General features: G+C 37.0%; 2 long non-coding RNA genes across 5 annotated transcripts in view; one reads left to right on the forward strand and one right to left on the reverse strand.

Annotated features, from left to right (window-relative positions):
* The window catches only part of LOC147832231 (uncharacterized), a 328,520-nt gene that overhangs the window by 6,368 nt on the left and 304,606 nt on the right, over nt 1-17,546 (forward strand). For all 4 annotated transcript variants that reach the window (XR_015518505.1, XR_015518503.1, XR_015518502.1 and 1 more), the window contains exon 2: nt 11,582-11,708. This is a non-coding gene — a long non-coding RNA (uncharacterized LOC147832231). The remainder of the gene's footprint in view (nt 1-11,581; nt 11,709-17,546) is intronic.
* Nucleotides 8,906-13,087, reverse strand: LOC147832232 (uncharacterized). Its single transcript, XR_015518512.1, has 2 exons — nt 9,915-13,087; nt 8,906-9,759 (listed from the first exon to the last, which is right to left on the reverse strand). It is a non-coding gene; the product is annotated as an uncharacterized LOC147832232 (long non-coding RNA).

Below are 17,546 nucleotides of genomic sequence, written 5' to 3' on the forward strand. Positions count from 1 at the left end.
TAAACTTTCAAAGTGCTACATGCTGGGGTATGAATTAAAGGTGCTTTATTTTAAATGAATGGTGCTTTAAAAAGTCCTTGAATCTGATGTCCATAAAGGAATCCTGTGGACACCCAAAAAAATTATTTTGCTGCTTGTTCAAACTACTTATTTAAAATAAATGGAAACAACACAATTCTTAAATTTTTTGGAGGGACAACTTATTATTATTTTATTTTCAATCCAAGAAATTTTTAAAAGTTAACTTAATCGATTTGTGTTGGATCAACATGAAGGAATTGTGTGGAGCCCAGCATTTTTAACAGTGTATTTACATTGGGTACATAGGTAAGTTAAGTAAAAAAATAAAAAATAAATAAATAAATAAGGGAAATTAAATTGATTACTAATAGTGGGTGTGGAGAAGTGAGTGGTAGTGGCAAAGATGATGATAATAATAATTATAATAATAATAAAGATAAAATTGAATGTATTAGAGAGTGAAATGATTGCAAACAATCCCCAATATCATAATAATCAATATCCCATCAATATCCTTTAGCACAGACCGCATCTCAGCAACATATACAGATTGACCCCCCCATCACTAGAGGCCTGACCCCCCGCAACAGTGACATCACTCAGTCCTTTATCCCAGTGAGGAAGAATTCTTGTTGTGAAGGTTTTAAACCTTTCGGTGAGGTAAAAATATAGAACTGCCTGACGTAGGTTTTTCTATGTTCAGCTCAGAAGTTTTTGGTTTTAATTTTACCCTCAGCTTGAAATAATATATGGTGCACCACATATATTATATACATACAAACCATAATTTCTGAGAACATAACTTACGTCAAATGTAAAACATTTTAACAGACAATAAGACATACTCTAACCAAACAATACTTTAAAGTACGCACTTTACTGGACGAATAGCAACATTGTATCATATTTTGGTTCTGTCTGTGCCGTAATGGACAAAAAATGTGAATTGTCTACTTGTGTCATGGTGACATCATGTGGTCATTCTCTACTTATGTCATGTTGACATCATGTGGTCATTCTCTATTTGTGTCATGGTGACATCAAGTGGTCATTCCAGCCTGATCTCACAAGAAACCGTAAGTATTTTACGTTTTGCAGTTTAGTGGCTAATTCGTACGAATTCGTACGAGTTCAGTCGTACGAAATGGTACGATTTTAAAAAGGAGGCGTGGCACCTGACCCCACCCCTAACCCCAACCGTCATTGGGGGATAAGCAAATCGTACTAAATTGTATGAATTAGATCGTACGAAATCATACGAATTAGCCACTAAATGAAAAAGTTACGAATTGCTGTGAGATTGTGTTGGTCATTCTCTACTTGTGTCATGGTGACATCATGTGGTCACAATATTAATATGAAGCGTGGTTGACTTGACCTTGCTGAGGTCTGAATTAGGATATTTCAGTTGGGATATTCCCATGCTCAAAATTGATCTCAAATATGCCTTTAGAATATGCTGTATATGTAGTAATGAGTTTACAAGTTTACAAACCAATCAGTAGTATTTTGCTGTACATGTTATTCATTTATAATCCTTGTGTTTTGTTGAAGAATACTTTTTGATTAACGAATATTTTTGAACTGAACTGCAGATTAAATGCAGAGTTCTCTTTTATCAGTCAACATTTAATTAACCTTATTCCTTGCCAGGTATATCTGATTATATAGATATAGAGTTGGATTTTTTTCCTTTTATCGTTAGTCTTGCACTTGATGAGGAGAATATGCTTTTTTCTGAATGGCAGTTGTGCGGATGTTTAGCTTTTGAAGGTCACCCTCTGTGATGCTCAAAATTTAGATCCATCTTCTGCTTTTTAATGTAACCTTGTTGTAGATTGTAGCTTAGGATGGAGTGAATGAATGAAAGAAAGCTTTGTGAACACTCAAAAATGCAAAATTTTTGCTGCATGTTCTAATTAAATATGTAAAATGAGCTTAAAAACAATTTTTAGAGAGATTTTTTTAAAGAAACTTAATGCTTCATGTTCAATCCACTTAAATATGTTATGCTAACTTTATCAAATTGTGGTGGGACTTACTGAATTGCTGGATTTCTTACTGGGAAGTTGAAGACCTGGTTTGGTTTTAAGCATTTCCTTTCTTCTCATTTTCTTGTACAGCATCAATTCTAAGAGAGCTGTTATGTGTTTGAGCAACATTTGTAAGTGAAGGCATGGTGTCTGAGGCAGACTTGCACTCTACTGTGGGAGATTTTCGTCAGTATCCTTGTCAGTGTCTGCTGGTTTTTATTTATAATTAACTCTGACTGTTTTCGGATCGATTCTTTCCTCTAAGGAAAGCAAACCTGGGAAGCACTCACTAGGAAAGGGGTCAGCAAATCGCTGGCAGGTATTTCACACAACGCTGGAATTTATGAGCAATTTATGGAGCAGAAATTCATTAAATTGAATAAATTCTCAGTGTTGGCACATCTTCACTGGCCCGAGAGCCAAAAGTTACGTAAAAGGAGGACTATCCCAGTTTAAATGCATGACCGCATTAGTGTTTTTTTTTTTTTTTTTTGCTTCCTTAATAGAAGAATAATCTGCTGGTTTTCAGTCTTCCATGTGTTCTGTCTTAAGAGAGGGGTTGATGATGGTATTGAATAAAAAAAAAACAAATGTGTTTAAAATCATAGCTTTCCATTAGGCATGGACCGGTATAAGATTCTGATGGTATGATAACCTTGGATAAAAACTTTTTTTTTTTTTAAATCAACAAACACCATAGAGTAGGAATAGTTTAGCAGACAATTTTGCCGGTTTTAAAACCTTGACTTTTCCAAACAGCGGTATACGTTGAAAACGGTTATCTCCTCTAAGGAAATATTAATTAAACTATTGATCAGTATGACAAGTAGAATATAATACATACCTGTCTAATAAGTCAGTTTTTTAAGGCAAGTCAATTCACTTTGCGGTCATCTCTGAAACACCTCTCAGGTTGTATACTCGGTCATACATAAATAGGCAACATTTAAATCTGTCTCATAAGTTTAGTTTCTAACTGTCCAAATCAAACAAAATCTGCATATTTTCAGACCGCCCGAGTTAATGAGCATTAGAAACAAAATGACGACACCAATTTCATTTATGGCTGTTACACATTATCATCCTCTGAATAATGATCGTCTGAACATGAGGCTCTTTGTGGGCATTTGAGTAGTTGCTGTCATGTGATGTGCGTTTACAGGGTGGACTGTACCTCATGTTCGTTTCGTACAGATTACAAAACCAAAAAAAATTGTTTTCAAGTGCACTACATTCATATAAAAGTAAAGATTTCAAGCTTTATTTGGATACATTTCTTATGTCTGTGAATCTTAGATTCCAGTGTGTTTGTTGACCACCAAACAGTTGCAAAAACACAAGTCTGGTCCAAGCTTCTCCAATGGAGAAACGTCAGTCAATGGCAGGCCGTTACACTTTTCCCCATTCAAAACTATACCAGTGACAGGTCTTGTGTATTCTATAATATAGTATTTGGATTACATGACACATATTTGTTACATGACATACATTTGTTAAAGGTCCCTTGAAGTGCTTTGAAATGTGCATTTTCGATTTGATGTTTGACGTAATCTCAACCAAAAAAAAAAAAAAAACGATGAAAGGGTAGGAAATAGATTAGCTACTCCTCTTTAAAGGAACATCTAAAAGCGTGTTGTTTTAATCACAGATCTGACAGTGGGAATGAATTGTCAAATGAAAAGCAAATATGAAGTGTTTTGAAGGGGATGGGACATGTCAATTACTAGAAAGCATTTGATTTGGTCAAGATTTGAAGAGAAACTGCAGTATTGGCTGACATAAAAATCGTTGATCCATTTAGGCGGAATTGACAAACTACAAGCTTTAGATGTTTCTATCAGTTTTATATTTTCTAAATATGAATTTTGTCACTGCTTTAGAGAACTCAAGCTAGATATAGATATACTTCAAACTAACAGACTGAAACAAACATCTAAAAATGTTTTGTTTTAATCTCATGGGACCTTTAATATGCGATTTTAAGTACTTCATGATATACATTGTGTGGTCTGCGTTTCTGCTACATTTCTGCACCAGACATGAGAAGGAATGGCCACTGGTGATTTCAGCTGACTATTAAATTAGATTTTTAGGTGGTAGCTATGGTAATGATTAAGACCACAGTAGGTAAATTAGCCATGACTGAAGTCCATTATTCACCTTTAACCTCTATTATTCACTCAGATTACTTGAGTTATTTTTCAAGCCCTTCAGCCGATAATGATCTCACAGCAACTTTACTGGCATTGTGACCCAGCAAATAGAAGACTCTTTTATAAATGCATATCAGATGTAGGAGTAAATTAAGTGTCGTTTATTCGTTAGCCTCACATTTTGCTGCTTTGACACCCTCGTAGTCTGCCTTTAGCATGCAATGTAGAGTCTCGGACAGAAGCAGACTGTTTATACAGTGTGCATGAGGTAAGTACAGAATTGCCCCTGTCCTTGGTGAATTATTACCCTGTCATTCCCTTTCCACCTGTCATCTTTCATAGCGTACAGCCACATGTTATATTAGTTTGTTGCCAAACCAGTTGGCACTCCATGAGCGTGTAGTTTCTGTCAAGGGAATAGCATGTTCGCCTTGAAGTCTTATAACTTTTGATTTTAACTTCACATTGATTTTCCTATGAGTAGCTAAGCATTGAAAGCAAATTGTTGACATGTAATCAGGCATATTTTCTGATTAGTTTATAATTCTGCTATCAAACATATATTACTAATGCTATTATTAATTACTACATTTTAGAAAATGTCAGTGTTGCACATGGAAGTGCATCAGCTGCATAAAACATATGCCAGAGTAATTGGCTTTTTAGTTTGTTATGACGATCCTAGATAAATCAGGGACTAAGCCTAAGGATAGTGATTGAGTGAGTGAGAAAATGCCAGTTTAGATGGCAAGTTTAAATCTGGTGTTCATATTTATGTACAATAAAGGACAAACTTAACAAATGACTTAATTTTTTTCAATTCTTCAAAATATTATATTTTAAAAAACAGAGGTTGCCTGTGTTTGACCCAAATTTAAGTTGAAAAAAAAAAAAAAAACCTGTACTTCTAAATTATTATAATTCAGATTAATCTGAAATGGACCTTTTAAACCATTTCTGGAATTTTAATTTTTTTTTTGGCACATACCTTCTATTTAAATATCAGAGCACAATTTAACATTGTATCAATGCAGTCTATGTTAGTTTAAAATGTTGGGCTTGTCAAGGCAAGACTTTAACTTTCCTGAGACTAATGAAGCTATTTCTTAAAAATTAAGTAACAGGCCGGATTTTTTTCTGTGTCCGGATTTTGCTGCAAAAATAGTGCAATAACTGGCACCAGTGTTGCCAGATAGGAAAAGTCAAATTTTCATAACAGAACCTCAAACTTACTGCATTCGGAGGAATATTAATATATGTATATTAAATGTTCCAGATGTGTAGGCACATATGAAATACCCCTAGAATCAGAAGGTCTATGATTGACCATATATGGTTCACAGCCTTAGGCATGCATATTAATGATTTTTATGATACATGAGTCGTGTTCTCTTGATGATGTCAGCTGTTCATCGTGTCCAGATGAATGACCTAAAGTAGGCATACATGCAAATGCGGAGGGCACATTATAGGGCACCTTTAAGTGCATTATTATCACTCATCATCTTGGCTAGTGATTGCAGGAAATTGTATTATAGAAGTATTTTTGAACTGATTCCATTTGTCGCACAGTTGGCAGTCAGTGGTCCACTGAGATCTGGAGCTAAAAGAATACATTTCCAGTTTCAGCAGAAGTAAGGTGAACTGTGGCATCTCTCATGTATACGCCTCTGTACACACCCACCTGGACTTCGAGTTAATTTCTCTTCAGGCTCCATCATAACCGCTGACCCTCTTTTTCCATCGCTGGTTATTGTGGAGGGGCTCCTCTTGCGTTTATCAGCTTTCAATTTGCTGTGTTTGAGCTCTAGGGGTCACAGTGCAGTCACACTACTCTCTCTGGGTTTACGGCTTTTTAATCAACTTCTACAACCTCTTCTATCTGTGTGCTGCTGGCCTGAGGGAGCAGGGGATGTGGGAGGATACAGGACTGTATCTCCAAAAATACTGACTTCAGCAAAATGGTCGTGGAGATGTCTAAATGAGCCTTTCACTTCTTAAAGCTCAACCCTTTACTGAACGCAAACTGTACAGTATTCTCGTTACAAGGTGTCAGACTTGTTACATAATTGACATAATTTTTCCCACTTGAGGGAAATTTTATATAATATTGTGTATCCTTCATTGGCAGAATTTGCGTTATTGTCTGTCAGCAGCATTGTGACTAACACTAATATGTTGGGTGATATTATGTAATTTATACATTTAAATGTGTTTAAAAGGAGTCTCTTAGGCTGTATTATGAATGCTTGTATTATTGAAAGTACTGTATTATGTACAATTCATTACAATATTTTATGATAAATGAGACCTATCAGACGCACACATAACATAAATGTAATGGTACATTTGCACAGATGATAAAGGAGTTCTTTTGAGTAAACGAATAATCTGACTGAATAAGTTAATGATACTTAAAATGATTAGTCTATTCATGTTGTACATAATGGCAGATATTTTGTTATCTTGTTCCTCTCTGTTAGGGATAGGTACGTAATTGGGTCAGTAGCTGAATACCGATAACCTTCATTAACAAACGGTACTGTTGATGAAACTTACTGCTTTGTCTACATAAACTTTAGTGGTAATATTCAATTCAATTTATCTTTATTTGTATAGCGCTTTTACAATGTAGATTGTGTCAAAGGAGCTTCACATAGAAGATCATAGTAAATTGAAACTATGTCAGTCCAGTTTTCAGTGTTTAAGTTCAGTTTAGTTTAGCTCAGTTCAGTGTGGTTTAACAATCACTACCCAGAGTCAAAGCACTAAAGAGCAAATCCATCGATGCGCAGGTCTACAGGTTCTAGACCATGCAAGCCAGTGGCGACAACAGCGAGGAAATGCTTTTCTAAAAAGATAGGTCTTCAATCTAGTTTTGAACTGCGAGAGTGTGTCTGAGCCTCGGACATTATCAGGAAGGCTATTCCAGAGTTTAGGAGCCATAAATGAGAAGGCTCGACCTCCTTTACTTGACTTTGCTGTTCGAGGTACTAGAGAAGCCCAGAGATTTGAGATCTTAAAGAGCGGGTTGGATTGTAGCGAAACAAAAGGTTGGTTAAATAAACAGGAGCTAGATTATTTAAAGCTTTATAGGTAAGAAGAAATATTTTTAAATCAATACGATAATAGTGAACTACAAGCTGCTTTGCATCACTTTAACTCCCTGACATCATCATGTGGCTGATGTTTGTTTGATGTACGCATTAGGACTGCACAATATATAATTTCAGCTTCGATATCACAGTGTTATCATTTGCAATAGTCGCATCGTGAGTATACTCAATGTTGAGTCTGGATTATAATTTATCATTTCACATGTGTTTTTTGAGGCCTGTGACTGTGTGAGGGTTTTAAAAGCATTCAGGTATAATAAATTGTACCATTTGTAATTTAACAACAATTTAACAACCATTAACTTTATTGAATTGTTTATAAAATTAAGGCTATGCGGTATTATTTTACATTAAATTATTCAATTACTTTGTACCTGAAAACAGTTTGATGACTCACAAAAAACAATAAAACACTGTTTATTTAATTTGTGCATTTTTGTTTATAGTATGGGTGACACGGTGGCTTTGAATATATTCAAAAAGGGTTGCTGGTTCGAGTCATGGCTGGGTCAGTTTGCATCTCTGCGTGAAGTTTGGATGTTCTCCCTGTTCGTGTGGATTTCCTCCGGGTGCTCCGGTTTCCTCCACAGTCCAAAGATATGTGCTACATTGAATAAACTATATTGGCCATGGTGTATGTGTGTGATAAGTGTGTTTGGATGTTTCCCAGTACTGGGTTGCAACTGGAAGGGCTTCCGCTGTGTAAAACATATGCTGGATAAGTTGGCAATTCATTCGTCTGTATAGTCCCCTACAAAATCATCCCAATAAATATAAAATGATCAATTCTTTCCAAATAGTTAACTAGTCAACTTGTAATAGTCAACTCAACTTGTATTCATATTGCAATATATATTGCAAAATAAAAAAATTATCACAATGTTGGATTTTTCTAATATCATGCAGCCTTAATACGTATCCTCGCACGTGTGTGTGTGTGTGTTTGTGTGCGTGTAAGAGGTGTTGACGATAGGCTTATAGGCTGCGTCTGAAACTGCCTACTACTCAGTGTAGGTACTGCATTTGAATCTAAATGTACTACTTGGCCATTAGAAAAGTAGGTTCTATACAGTATGAATGTGATCAGTATGAATGGAACTTGGACGTACTACATCTGACATTTTTTCATGATCATGTGACCTACCCGCGTCAGTTGTGTAATGTCACTCCCATTTATGTATTTTCTCGTGGGGCATCATGGAATAGCAGTGTGCTTTGCATGTGCTCTTCAGAATCTCGCTGGAAGTAGTAGGTCATCTGGTACTTCTTGCATACTGTTTTTCAAATGCTTACTGTTTTTAGCGTACTATATGCAGTAATATGGATTTGTGCGATTTCGGACGAAGCCATAGTGAGTTTATTTGTAAACTGCTCTAAGGTTCAATAACTGTAGTAAAATAACTTGACATTTTTTTTAACGTCTTTTAACATCTTTTTTTTAATCTTTTTTCACACTTTAGACAATATTGCTAAAAATATTGATAAGAGCCAGTATTGATAAGTTATATCAGTAATGCTATTTGTTCAAATGTAAACAATCCCCTTTCTTACACTCTTTTATCATGAAATTAAGTGAAAGACATACAAAAAGAGACATTTATTTTTGTTGCTAGACCTGTTTAAGCTCTTCCAGTCCAAAGGTTACACTTTGGGAAAAGTCCATTTTAAATATCGACAAGCATAGTACAGGTGTATTTGTTAGCAGTGAACATTTTAATTTAAAAGTGCAGACAAACCCAGAGGCACCATCAAGGCAGAATGGAAGACTTAAGTGCCAGCATCGAATCCTGCGCAACTTTGGGTCACTCTAAGCTCTCAGATCAATATGTGCTGTTACAATTTCACAGTTGGTCATGCTTCACTGTTTGACACTCGCTCCTTTAGCGCAGGTTGGGAGACTTTCTGAAGGTGTGAGGCAGACAGAGAGGAAGAGGTGAAGAGGCGCCTGTCACCATATGGAAGCTCACATTGACACCTCCTATGCACAGCTCCACTTGGCATGTAGTCGACGGTGTCCGCTGAAGAGTAGCTGCAAATGAGTGCAGTCTATCTCACAGTTCCTCAGGCGGCACAATAAGCCCTTTCCTCACCTTCATCAGAGCATTTTAGAGACCCTCAGGGCGGTGATATACAAACCTTAACTTTGCCTGGCTCGATGGGGGCATCATGTATAATTTAATGGATCATGTATACAAATGGACTCTCCAACACGCTTTTATTCTTATGGAGAGTGAGTAGGATGGCAGAGGACTGCAGAGTCAAATGTCTGTGTACTTCAGCACAGTACTTGATCAAAGCTGCTTGCTTGTGCTAAGAATATGATTTTCAGGATAAATCCTCATGCTGTACAATGCTGAAATACAGATGCATAAGAGCTTTTATGTTTGCATTAATGTCATGGAAATGTACCCTTATACCAGGGGTGTCCAAACTGTCCTGGAGGGCCGGTGTCCTCCATAGTTTAGTTCTACATTCCTTCAACACACCTCCCTAGAACTTTCTAGTGTACCTAGAAAGAGCTCGGTTAGTTGGTTCAGGTGTGTTTAATTAGGGTTGGAACTAATATACACAGGAGAGTGGCCCTCCAGGACCGAGTTTGGACACCCCTGCCTTATACAATAAAGTTACACCTTTATGTAAGATGTTTTTGTTGATCTGAAAACAAGTGGACAAGGGTAAACAAGGATTAATCAGAACAAAAAACACTTTTAGATGACAACATAAAAAAAGGAAAAAGACATACAATATATGTACAAAGGTCACTGGATACAATCATATTTACATTCAAGTATTTTTGTTTGATCAGATCCTGCCATACAATGTTCTGTTAAGGGTTACACATCAAAAATCTCTTAAGGGGGATTTCAAATGTATAGAAGTAAAACTACATTTCTTCTTAACCACTTTCCCAAGTATGAGGAAATTTTATAGGATTGTCTGAAAGAAAGAGTCAGTACTTCAATGACATACACCTCTTTTACAATAACAACATTTTAATCTTGACCACTTCCCAACTCTTCCAGGTCAAAAGCAGAGTTTTCACATAAGCGTATAAGTTATAAACGTATAAGAACATTTATTAATATTGACTTTTTAGATACAAACGCGCACTATTTTAAGGTACCGACCCAGCTTTACAATCTGTGCATGATAATAGATATGCACAATATTCAACAGTTTTTTTTGTTTGTTCGTTTTATAAAGGTATAATAATTTATGCAGTCATGCACATGTTTTAACAGCTAATATGACGGTAATTTGATGCTTTGCAGAAGTGTCAGACACCTATACCGATATCAAAATGTTTTTTGATGCAACAATAATTTAAATTTGCCGATTAAGAAACTTAAATAGGACTAGGCTACTATAATAATGAATATCCACTCTAAAATGTAACACTGAATAAAAATGTTAAATATTCATCACACATAAAAGTGCAATGCCTGCAGCAAATGTGGAAAGTTATTGCATATCATATTTAACAAACCATTTACTAATAATTTAATGTTATTTTGCTGTCATGAATAATTTAATAATAATTAGATGATGTCATTATGCTGCTGTGCCGTCAGCCAATCATTGCATTGCTGGTTATGATTTTGAGGCTCAATAGATCTGTCCTTCACAGCACACTCAACGATCTCAGATCAGTTCATCCTGTCATTTTAATCTGATTTGCAAACTTGTTTGAAGAACCAAATTAGCCAGAGATCAGTTTTCAAAATTAAAAGATCTAGGATCTGCCTCTAGATCTCTAGATCATCTAATCCTGTTAATATGAAATAAGCTTGCTCTCAAGCAGGTTTTAGCTACCAGAACTGTTACTATGACAACAACTCTCTGATGAGTTTAGAAGGACAAAACAATCCTGGATCATGCCAAATCGTCAACAACTAAATCCAGCTAATTGAGTTATCCGCGTAGGAAGAACGGATCCTAGAAGTACTTCAGTGCTCCTGTTGAATATACATTATTTGTTCAGTTCAGTTTGGTTATGCTGGTGACTCACAAATTACACACTACGTCATCTTTAGGGCTCAAGGCAGATTACTGTAAAATTGCTTTGTCAATTACCACAAGAATCATACCATGAGTCATCAGTCCTGAGAAATCAAGCAAAACACTTCACCTTTGCTGTTCTAGAGTTTCTGTGATAAATGCCAAATTTCTTAATTCTGGTTGAGTGGCAATAACTAAAGATTGTAGCTTTTATTCTCAAGCATGCAGACTGACTAAACCCTTATGGCTGGATCAACAGGTTCTCAAGGAGGACCAACTTCCCTGCAGCACGGCATCTTGATAATCTGTCTCTAATGTGGCACCAGCCCATTGGCTATTTACTCCTCATCTTGCCAAAGTTATTCAGCAACACATCTGTCACCGAGGTAAGGTGCTGTTTTCCTCTGGGCACTGAGCTGAAGATTTACTGCCACACATTGATATTTGATGACTGTTTGTGTGCTTCCAGTCATCTCTGGAAGGAAAGTTAGCAAGTCTTTTCCAAACTTGAAAATCAGACTATTTAATTCAAATACCTGTTGCTCTGGCCTTGGGTTTTTTGTGTATTATATGTATGATAAGGTCAGAAAATATAGACGTTTCCTTAAGGATGTGTAAACTCATGCATTATGCTTTATCAAATAACTAAACACCTTTGTATATGCCTAAGAGAGAGTAACCAAGGATATTCTCTAAAACAGTAAGTCATTTATCACGGAGCATAAATGCCCAGAGAGGTGATCCCTTGGTGAGGGGAACCATGAAATACAAGAGATACTTTACAATCCAATGCATATCGAGGCTTGTTTGTCCTCTGTAGGATTTTAAATATGTCATGAAGGTAAGACAAAAATGTCTCTCTTCAATTGTTTGCTTTCTCCTCCCAATGAGGGCATTTCTTTCTAGTTTCTGTGCCCGGAAAGCAGCAGGGCTCTGAATCAGCCATGCTGAGATCAATAGAGAGGCGGGAAGAGAAAATTACTTCCCTCTCCTGCTGGAACGTAGATTGGCTTTTCACATCTTCATTTGGAGCTGTGCGGTTGGGTTTCAATGGCTGGCAGCACTGGCAGGCGACACTGCATCTGATTCTTGGGGATGAATAATGTCTATTGAGAGGTAGGGAGAGAGGAGTACACGTCTGGGAGGTAGCCATTGCGGATATAGGTAGCTGATCAGGTGGGCCTGCTAGTCTAGGAGAGCATCTGTACACCCTGGAATGAAAAGCCGCATTTCCACTATCAGGCCAGTGCGAGCCAGGGCTTATATCGGGCCAGGCCGGGCCAATCGCCCGGGAGGTTGAGCAGTGAGGCCGAAATCATGTCGCGTTTCCACTGTGGGGCTAGTAGCTGGCAGCGCGTCACGCAAACCCCGCCCCCAAAACATCCCCCGAATCGAACGTCACTCAAACCGCCCACTTCAGCGAGAATCATGCAGATAAAGCACACCATCACATCATCACCAAACTATTAAAATTAGGACAACCAAAACAAACAAATTACACGTTACTGTACAGCAGTACAACGCATGTCTATACGCACATGCCTGTGTGTTTTCATTCATCATATTCATTTATTCGCCGACCGACTGGCATCGAAATCCAGTGGTCTTGCCACCAACGGAGGGACCCGGAGCACAGGGAGCGCACACATCCATAATATAACACCACATATATAAATTTCTCCGTTAATAACTCGATATAAAATGTATTTTATAACATCTTCTAGACAGAATCTGTCCAACATTCATCCCAAATGCTCCGGAGAGAACTGAAACATGAGTTTTTTCCCCCTATAGGCTTTATTACTCTTCATAGGTGATTCCCTTTATTTAAAGATGTTGCTTATTATATCTTAAGTAAAGGAAAGTGTTCAGTGTTTCAGCACATAAGAGCAGCACGTAATAAAATATAGCCTATATTTCGTTGCGCTCAGCAGCAATGCACTAATAAAGCTCTTTATGTATTTAAAATTTCCTTTTTTAATTTTACCACGTCATATAAAAACATACACACTTGTTTGAGGACACAGAACACATTTTGAACTTGCAGTTTTTCCCGTCAAAAAAGTGCTGCGCGGCTGCAGACAGAAAAAAAGGTCGCCTATTTCTGCTTTCACTCACCCCGAAAATGCTCTATTTTCATGATTTGATTAATTTCATCGTATCCAAATACTTTATAAATAATATTTAAAACATTTTCCGGTGTTTATTTATTTTTATTTTTTTAGAAAATATCTAAAATCTTTTTTTCAAAGAGGCTTTTGAAAAATGAAAGTTTAATATAAATTTGAAACAGTTTGATATAGTACCTAATTGTTATAGCTATAGCTTTTGTTAGTTTTATATTGGTTTATTTATTTAATGTGATTTTATTATAGGCCTATCTAATATTTGTAATTCTTTAAATTATTTCAATATAGGGCTATTTTATCTAGATATGACACTATTGTTTTGAGCCTACAAAAGTGGACATGAAATTTGTAAAGTTTAATGTCCTACTGTTGTATTCATATAGTGTATTATCTCGAAAATAAATTAAAACAATAAAAAGAAAAGAAAAAAGCCGCTCGCGGCATCAACAGAGCTATGAATGGAGCGCTCTTTTTTTCGGTCTCACACACATACACAGGCATCTAAACGCGCAAAAACACACACAGTATTAAACTTGACAAAACCTCTTGAAAACCTTTACTGTCTGCTGTGTCTTTAATATGGTGTAAAGATTATTATGCGTTATTGAAACATCAAAGATGCAGCAAAGAAAGATCATTTTATGCAACAGCCTACATTTAAAAGAGAAACTTAAGGGCGATCATATGCAAAAAAGACCCCAGCCTATAATTTGTTCCAGATGTTTTCTTTCCCTTATTTATTTATTTGTTTGGCGCATGTACTCGAGTGCGATCGGAAAACTGTGCCCGCCTCTCCTTTCACTCCGCCCCGAAGCCCCGGCTGGCCCTCCTTGGCCCAAGGTATTCGGCGGGCCGAAAAAGGCTGGCCGTTGGCCCCGAGAAAGCCCCGCTTTGGCCCGATTAGGCCCCGGAAGTGACAGTGGAAACGCCACTGGCCTTGGCTCGCCCTGGCTCGCTCGCTTTAGGCGCGATAGTGGAAACGCGGCTAAAGAGAGCTTGTTGCTGTAGCTCCTGATGGGTCCTTTGTTCCTAATGAGTAGCAACAAGAAGATGGGTGATGTGTGACAAGTCTGAATCCAAACATCCTGCCATTGAATCCATTTCCTGGAAGCTTGGATGTGCATGTGTTTGATTTGTATGTGAAAAAACGGTAGGGATTGTTGTTGAATCAGATTTCCTGATTTGATTCATAATCATGAGATTATATTTTGATTTGATTCCAGCTTCTATTGGTTTGATCTTTACATATTGGTTCATTTTCTTTTCGGCTTAGTCCCTTTATTAATCCAGGGTTGCCACCAGCAACTTGTCTAGCACGTTTTATGCAGTGGATGCACTTAGCTGCAACCCATCTCTGGGAAACATCCATACACACTCATTAAAACTCATACACTACGGACAATTTACCCTACACAATTTACCCATACCGCATAGTCTTTGGACTATGAAGGAAACTGGAGCACTTGGAAGAAACCCACGCGAACGCAAGGAGAACATGCAAACTCCACACAGAAATGTCAACTGATCCAGCCGAGGCTTGAACCAGCGCCCTTCTTGCTGTGAGGCGACAGCACTACCTACTGCACCAGCGCATCGCCCCTAGGCTACATACATAGCATTAATTTAAAAGTGGCAGTGAAGATGTATATAATGTTGCAGAAGATTTCTATTTCTAGTAAATGTTTCTTTGTTAATCAAAGGATCCTGAAAAACATGGTTTTGTTTTACAGAAAAAACCCACAAAAAGCACAACTCTTTTAAACTTTGATAAGAAATCAGCATATTAGATGTTAGAATGTTCTATGATGGTTACTTTATTAGCACTGTCTTGATGTGCCATGCATTGGCATTAACTATTTAAGACCAAATTAATATTACAGTGACCACAGACTCATATTGGTCTGTTTTTCTTCGAACTAAATAACAATTGAGGCAGTTGTGACACTATGTTTGGAAGACTGTTTCACAGTGCAGTTATGCCCTAGCAGCATTTCCATGTCAATTTATTATGAGCCGTTTTATGCCAGGGCTGCACAATATGTAATTTTAGCCTTGATATTGTGTATCCGCAATAGTCACATCGCAAAGATATGCAATGTTGAGTCTGATTAATGGTTGAGTAGGAGCTAGGGTTGGGTGGTGTTGACCAATTTGGCATAGTACGATGTCTAATGTGAAACATCACGATGGACAATGGCATCGTCGTCATAGGCGGCAGTGAATTAATTATTTATAAATAATTAATTAATTCATAACAAATTAATCACTTGTAGTCTACCGTTTCAACTACCTGGTCCGCATGGTCTTTGTTTTACCCATAACCAAATCATAAATAAATAAAGCTACACACAAGTTACCACCTCTCAATCACTGTTTCTGCAGGACTCTGGCATGAATAGGCAGAGGGATTTGTCGTTTTAATGGCGTTGAAAAACTTGGTTGGTAAAAAAAGTTGCACAACCATCAGGAACCAACCAAGTTTGTCGAACGCCATTATGAGGACACAGATTACTCTGCCTATTCATGCCAGAGACTCGTAGAAAAAAGTGATTGAGAGGTGGTAATTTGTGTGTAACTTATCTATTTATTTATGATTTGGTTGTTTAGCACAATATTTGAAGCAGTGTACTAAAGCTGTGACACTTTACCTGATAGATTCAAAAGACCAAAGAGTCGTTAGATAGAGCCAAGATTAATTAAATATCATACATCCTGGTACATCCTTGATAAACTGTCCGACATGCACTGCTCTCTGGGGTTTTGTGCACTAAGCACCTGCTGATTCGAATCATGTCCAATCAACAGAATTTACCACAGGTGAACTTCAATTAAGCTGCTGAAACATCTTAAAAACGATCAGTGGAAACAGAGGCTGTTTCTCAATTCCAAGGACGCAGAGAATGGACTTGCGTTCTTGTAGAGTGCGGTCTTGCCAGGTGTCCTCGGAAGAACGAACTCAGGAGACCGCGAGGGCAGAGAACGCGTCCTTTGAGAAATGGGATGCTGCGTTCTTCCTGATGGTCATGTGACCTTCACGCGTTTTAAATGGAAATTATTTAAACATTACAGCCTTCATACAACGATTTATTGTTTCCCCCCTCTTCAAAATATATACTTTGCATAAAAACATTATAAATATACTCTGCACAATATAAATAAAACAAATTTTAATACGAATTTCATCAAACAAACACCCTTAATGTGTTTATTCCTTTATTAAGATGTTCATATTAATGTTTACTTTCACCGTTTCATTTAGGGAAACTCCTGGGGTAAATAAGTAATATCTCTGAACTTTAATAATAAATCTAAATAAAATGCTGCGCTTCCCACCTCCAGTCGCAATGACTTCTGGGACTTCCAGAGCGAGCTCGCTGCTGAAGTCTGCATCGGTGCGTCCTCGATATCAAGAACACATCCGGGAAGTTTCACGCGTCCTCCGTACTTGCGGTCTTAAGTATTGGAACTGAACTTAGGCAGCTGATGATGACGTTGCACGAGAACACGAGGACGCAAGACCGCTGAAGAACGCATATTGAGAAACAGCCAGAGTGTATCTAGGCTTAATTTAGAGCATCATGATAAAGGCTGTGAATACTTATGTACATGTGATTTTTCAGGTTTTTTTATTTTTAATAAATTTGCAACAATTTCAAAAGCTCTTTTTTCACATTGTCATTATGGGGTATTGTTTGTAGAATTTTGAGGAAATAAATTAATTAAATCCATCTTGTAATAAGGCTGTAAAATAAAAAAATGTGAAAAAAGTGAAGCGGTATGAATATTTTCCAGATGCACTGTATATGGATATTCTTTCAATACTGATACCTCTTCCCATTTAGAAGGTGATAACCAATATTTGGCATATAATAATATTTTGTTAGATCATTTCAAATCTTATTACATTAAGCGTTTAACGAGTTAGACTTTAGAGAGACTTTGCAGATTTTGAATCTGGAGATTTTTATATATATTTTTTATTTATTTATTTTTTAGATTTAACAGTTTCATGGGCGCTTCTGGTGAATTATAAAATTCTAAATGTAAAGAATTAACATCAGGAGTCTAAACTATGCAGTTAAGCAAGCCATTTCA

The sequence above is a fragment of the Danio rerio genome, chromosome 20 (genome assembly GCF_052040795.2).
Source record: "Danio rerio strain M-AB ecotype USA chromosome 20, GRCz13ab, whole genome shotgun sequence".
Classification (NCBI taxonomy): domain Eukaryota; kingdom Metazoa; phylum Chordata; class Actinopteri; order Cypriniformes; family Danionidae; genus Danio; species Danio rerio.